The 6161-nt window shown below is 40.4% G+C and overlaps 1 long non-coding RNA gene across 1 annotated transcript; it reads left to right on the top strand.

Annotated features, from left to right (window-relative positions):
- The first annotated feature begins 492 nt into the window (after positions 1-492).
- Positions 493-4941, top strand: LOC106901647. Its single transcript, XR_001414340.1, has 3 exons — positions 493-606; positions 3427-3516; positions 4829-4941. It is a non-coding gene; the product is annotated as an uncharacterized LOC106901647 (long non-coding RNA).
- Positions 4942-6161: the final 1220 nt, after the last annotated feature.

Below are 6161 nucleotides of genomic sequence, written 5' to 3' on the forward strand. Positions count from 1 at the left end.
ACCCATGGCCGTTCTTTGCAGTACAGCAGATTGCATGATGCCAAAAATTTTTGGTCCTCTTAGGTGTCACAGCCTATGCTGATAAAAACAAAAGGAAACCACTCTTTTTTTTCCCCAAAAAGCTTTCGGTTTCCCTTAGATCCTAAGAATGTAATAGACTTTCATATAATTCACCAGATAAAAGTATTCATACTAAAAAATATCTTAGATTTTTTTTTCTTAAGGTTTCTAAAAGTTTCTACCAAGGTTTTCTTAAAATATGGACTCATCTGAAAAAAACAGAATTACATTCAATGGTGGCAAATTTGACTTACTATAATAAAGTTTAAATTAGAAGTTAAACTAATCTATTTTTAATAATAAGCATTATTTACAAGTATAACTGATAACAAGTTCTTCCATTTCTTAGGGATAGATCATGACATTCTTGGGAAAAAAGGAAATACTAAGAACTCCCTGGCTTGTGGATTGCAATGTCCATGGTCTGAGAGAAAGTGACAGAGCAGGGAGAGAATAGACCCTTCTCTGCCTGGATCACGTTGTTACCAAGCCTTCAGTGATATACCAGATACTAAAATAGTTGCTGGCTTTCCACATAAAGAACATGTAAGTAACTTTCACAGAAGATAATTATGTTATTGATTTTAAACAGTATTATTTTAGCAAAAACTAAGAGGCATTTGTTTTAACAGGGTATCGCTATGGTTTGTGGTTTTTTTTTTTTCTTTTAATGTGCTCATAGTTTAAGACAGTTGCATATCTTTGGTTTTCACTTGATAGTTTCATAGTAGATCTTTATATGTGTAATAAAAACTTAGTCAGAAAAAGATATTGATTGATACAGCATAAATATGAGGGTGGTGAAGCACTGGAACAGGTTGCCCAGAGAAGCTGTGGATGCCCCATCCCTGGAGATGTTCAAGGCCAGGTTGGATGGGGCTTTGAGCAACCTGGTCTGGTGGGAGGTGTCCCTGCCCGTGGCAGGGGGGTTGGAACTCAATGATCTTCAAGGTCCTTCCAACCCAAACCATTCTATGATTCTATGAAATATGGCAAACACAATGTAAAGAAATATGTTGCTGTAGTGTAAAAAAAGAAAGAAAGAAAGAAAAAGCAACAAAAAAACATTAGAGGAAGAACAGGATGCCCACAAACTTTTAGCTATGGTCTAATTTCAAGTTAATAATTGGTAGACTATTTGTGTTCAGGGAGGAGCAGGGAATTCAGAAAGAAAAAGATGATAGCACATTAAGCTAGTTTCCTATTTACTACCGATGTTTCTGAATTTGGAGATAAATCAGAGCTTTACCGAAGACTAGATTACACATCACACTGAGAATTGTCTTCAAAGATTTGTTTGAGAAATCCCTGTTAGGCACACTAAGTAGAGGGATTCCATTTTTGTATGTTGCTTTTAGCATTGCAGATGGCAGTGTTGGAATAAATAAAATAGGAAATAGTTTGCTTCAGTATGCAGGTGGAAGTGGGTCACTATCTTAAGCAGAGGCTCCCAGTACAGAAAGATCAATCGGATTCCCTCTTCCCTGTTTAGACAGAAGCATTCAGTCAGACATGAAAGAGATTTCAGCATGACATGATTTAAATTGGAAAATTTCAAAGTAACTGATAAAGCTAAATAAAATTCCCAAACACACTGAAACAGAACTCGCGTCACTTTAAAACAGCTTCTTAAAACAGAGAAATTTTTACTTACTAGGTAAGGAAGCATAGTCCTTCTTAGGACATAATCAGCCCAGATCTGATCAGACCTGAGCTGAACAACTAAGTTACTTCAGCCTGCATTTGGTCATAGGTTAAAAATTAGTTCCTCTTTCCCTCCTTGTGCCTTTAACACACATTGTGCCCACATCAGACCTCATGATCATTCATTTTTTTGGTGATAAAAAATATTAGAGAAATGTAATTTAAGAAGCTTTGTCGGTATGCTTCAAACAAATCAAACTAAGGATGATCAAACATGAGGAGGAACTTCTTTACTTTGAGGGTGGCAGAGCCCTGGAAGAGGCTGCCCAGAGAAGTGGTGGAGTCTCCTTCTCTGGAGACATTCCACACCCACCTGGACACATTCCTGTGCAACCTGCTCTGGGTGGACCTGCTCTGCTGAGGGGGGTTGGATTAGATGATCTCCAGAGGTCCCTTCCAACCCCCTATCATTCTGCGATTGTGTGATCAGTAACTGATACAGCTTAGAAAAAACTACAGGACTTCTTTCTTTTATTAAATCAGACCAGCTATCTGATGGTGGCTCAGAAATATTCCTAAACCCTTGCTCTGGTGAGAGGGATGAACTGAATCCAGGGTTACAGGAAAGAATGAGGGTGTCAGTTCTCTCAACTAGTATTGCCATTGAGAAAAGAGCACAAGCAGCTGAACCCTATGCGTAATAATGAAGTTAAAATGTACATGTAATTGCTATAATTAATTACTCCAGTCCAGGCTGCCTCCTTCTCAAATATGACGGCTCCTACTGTGCATTTCCAAGTCAAAGTAACCTGCTAATTGAGATATAGCAATCAGATAGGAAAATTACGGAAGATGACGTCAGGTATATCAAGCCACAGTTAATCAGGAGAATTTAGATGTAATGTCTTTGAAATGAATGTTATCTGCCAAGGAGCCAGTGACCCGTCTGGGCTGGTGTGTGAGCCTGTAAACACGAGCCTGCTGCCTTCTCCAGAATCTTCATCCATGTAAGGACTTGACAAACACTCTTTTAAATAAAGCACTGCAGCCACCTAGCCTTGAAAAGATGCAAGTGTTCTGTAACACTGATCACAGCCTGGAATTAAGCAAAAGCCTTCCATGTATTTGTAGATACTTCAGGCGCCAGCAAAAGATGGATCAGGTGAAGCCAATAACACAGAAACAAACTGAATGAAGTAACTGAAAGTAACAGAAATCACCAAAAGCCAACAGTGATCTAAATGTCCATCTTTCTTGAGTCTGTCTGTACAAAGTTGCAGGACGGTCATTTTTGTTTGGCTCATAATCAATTCTTGCTAATGCCATGTTCTCTGGTTCTGCCTAACACCGATGAGATAAGGAACAAATGGATCAATGCTCTCATTGTATTTACTGGGAAACCAGTAGTCGGGACAGAGGGTTCAATTCCCTGAATCCTAATTATACATTAATTTGCTAGAGTACCTCTTTAGACTGCCATAAATTATGAACAAACATTATGCCACAAAAATACGAGAAGAGGAAAATAGTGTCAGTGGTAGAAAAAGTAGACAGAAACAAATAAAACCTGTGCTGCTGCTAAGGCACTTCTAATTTTCCTCTGCTGTCTACCGACCTCTGCGTCATTCCCAGACCATAAATCCTGTAGAAAACCTCACCTGCCTCCTCTCAAAAATTCTCAAGTTGTGCACCCTCTACTAAAAAAAGGCTCTTATTTCACAGAGATTACCTGCTCGTCTGGACTCTGATTCCTGCTTTTCTGAATGGTAAAGACAGCAGAGAAACCCTGGTAGTACCTCACAGCAAAAGAAGGTAACAGCAAACATTCCTATTCTCCTTTCTCTAAAGGGAATTTTCAAGAGGGCAATCAGACTTTCGGCATTAGTTAACTACCAAAATGGATTTTTGATTTTCCATTCAGTGACAGAACTAGCTGAGAACGAGAAATGAAGAACACACAACATAAAATCAAAACTGGGTTGAAAAACTGAATTCAAAGGATGGTCACAAATGTACTTTTTATTATTTTCTTGGCGCACAGTAGTTTTAGAAATTTCTCTCAGAGGTTTGAAAGGATTAAGAAGGAGATCTAGCATGGCAGCAGTTTGATGGTCTCTGCTGTTGAGAACAGGTTGCTGGTACGGATTAACTTGGCTGGACAGTCCCTGTTCTTCTCATAGGCTGTTTTGTTAACGAACGAAGTACTTTTTTTGTTATTTTTAAATTCCCTGGAAAAATTCAGGCTCCTGGTTGAAGAAAAATGCATCCCATTTGTAACACTGTATAAGCTGAATACACACAGGTTTTATGCTTTGAGCTATACATCCTTTTTTTAATAATTCCACTTGCAGATACTTTATATGAAAAAAAAATCCAAGCTCTTGCTTATTGGTATTTATATGGTCATATTGGTAAAACACCAAATTATTAATCTCAGCTCTGCTTGCTACAGTCTAAGAAAGATTCGTCAGAATAAAAATCTTGTACGGCCGATGCTTCCTTATACATAAAAAGAACAGCCTTGTGCCATCCTCAGTGATAGGAAGTGACAGGCAGAGCGTGACATCACTCTTTATTTTTAACTGACTGACTTGTAGTGAATTTACTTTGCTGTCAGTAAATATTACAGCAGTGTTAAGGCACATTTAGGCTTTACGGAGACAGAAGCCCTGTGCTGAGTTTGATCCCAGAAGCCGGCACTTCTTAGCTTCTGAAGGGAGAATCTTTATCACCAAATTTGTCACATGGTTTGCATCCACAGACAGATTTATAAGAATATGTCTCAAGAGAAATGCTGAAGTACACATCAGGGGTTTACAACCTCCAGAGGCATCCATGTGAATTTTACCACAGCTGTAGCAGATAAATTAACCAGTTACAGAAATATCAAATGCTGTAATCAAGAACGTAGGTTAAGTCAGCAAGTAATGGACTATTGGTATTTAATTAAACTTGCCATCAATCTAAGTCCAACAGCTTTTAACAGAGTCTATGTTCTTACTATCACTAATATCACCTTCTTAGCATCACTACACATGCAGTGCCTAAAATAAGATAGGGTCAGTTAAGTTGATTACCAGAGAACATTAATTAAGACATGTTTCTATTCTTCTCCTGCAAGCAGCGAGAGTCTTTAAAATGAAAAACTGGAGAAACTGCACCTTCAGGATTCCCCAAGAGAGCAGGGATCCAGCACAGGCCGTGCTTATGGACTTTGTCCTTCTTAACGCTCCTGCTCTAATTCACTTCAGGAACTATTAGCATGCATTAAAAGTCTGCAAACAGCATCTACACAACTTAAAACCATCAAGCAATTACTTTGTGGCTCATTCACACAAAAGCTGGAATTAATGAGCCACTAATCCTCTGGTAAGACACCTACGAGTCTTGGTTGACCCTGCACTCATGTGGAAGACCATCAGGCTCTCGTGCTTCTTGCAACAGGCCAACAGTCCTTTGTGTTGCTTTTTCTGCCTTCCTTTCTCTCAGAGGATTTTATTTCTTTTCATGCTTATATTTTTCTTCTTGAATCTTTAAACTGATTCCATCTGAACAGTTTCACCCCTGTCTACAATTTTACCTTTCTTGTGTGGCTCAAGGTCAAGTAGTTTCTCACAACTCTCTTGCACAGTTTAGCAATTTTTGGAGAAGTCAGCGGGAAGGTTATTTGGTTGGGCTGAAAGAGAGGGGCTGCACCCTGGTTACGCTGCATAGCCCCCCAATTCTGAATTGTCCAAGATTTCCATGTGGAGTCTGTCTTGTAGATGGCATCTGCTTATAAAATTAATCTTCTGTCACTGAATAAAGCAGAGAGGTGCCCATAAGGAAACAGTATGCAAGTTAATGAGAGACTAAGAGGCACAACATCCCTAAATATCCCTTACCACAAGAAAGACATTGAGGTGCTGGAGTGTGTCCAGAGAAGGGCACCAAAGCTGGTGAGGGGTCTGGAGAGTAAGTCTTCTGAGGAGAGACTGAGGGAACGGGGGTTGTTCAGCCTGGAGAAAAGGAGGCTGAGGGGAGACCTTCTCACTCTCTACAGCCCCCTGAAAGGAGGGTGTAGCGAGGTGAGGGTCAGTCTCCTCCCAAGGAACAGGTAATGGGACAAGAGGAAACAGCCTCAAGTTGTGCCAGGGGAGGCTCAGGTTGGATATTAGGGAAAATTTTAACACAGAAAGGGTTATGAAGCCTTGGAATGGGCTGCCCAGGGAAGGGGTTGAGGCTCCATCCCTGGAGGTGTTCAAAAGACGGGCTGACATGGTGCTGGGGGACATGGTTTAGTGATGGCTTTTTTGTCAGAGTTAGGTTGACGGTTGGACTGGATGATCTTGAAGGTCCCTTCCAGCCTAGATGATTCCATGATTCTAAATACTTCCAGGTACCGTTATCCACAGAAAAGCTCGGAAAGCCCTCAGCGGGCGAGCCGTGTCCCACCCCCCCCCCCCCCCCCCCCCCCC

This window comes from Calidris pugnax, unplaced genomic scaffold (assembly GCF_001431845.1).
Source record: "Calidris pugnax isolate Ruff unplaced genomic scaffold, ASM143184v1 scaffold219, whole genome shotgun sequence".
Classification (NCBI taxonomy): Eukaryota; Metazoa; Chordata; class Aves; order Charadriiformes; family Scolopacidae; genus Calidris; species Calidris pugnax.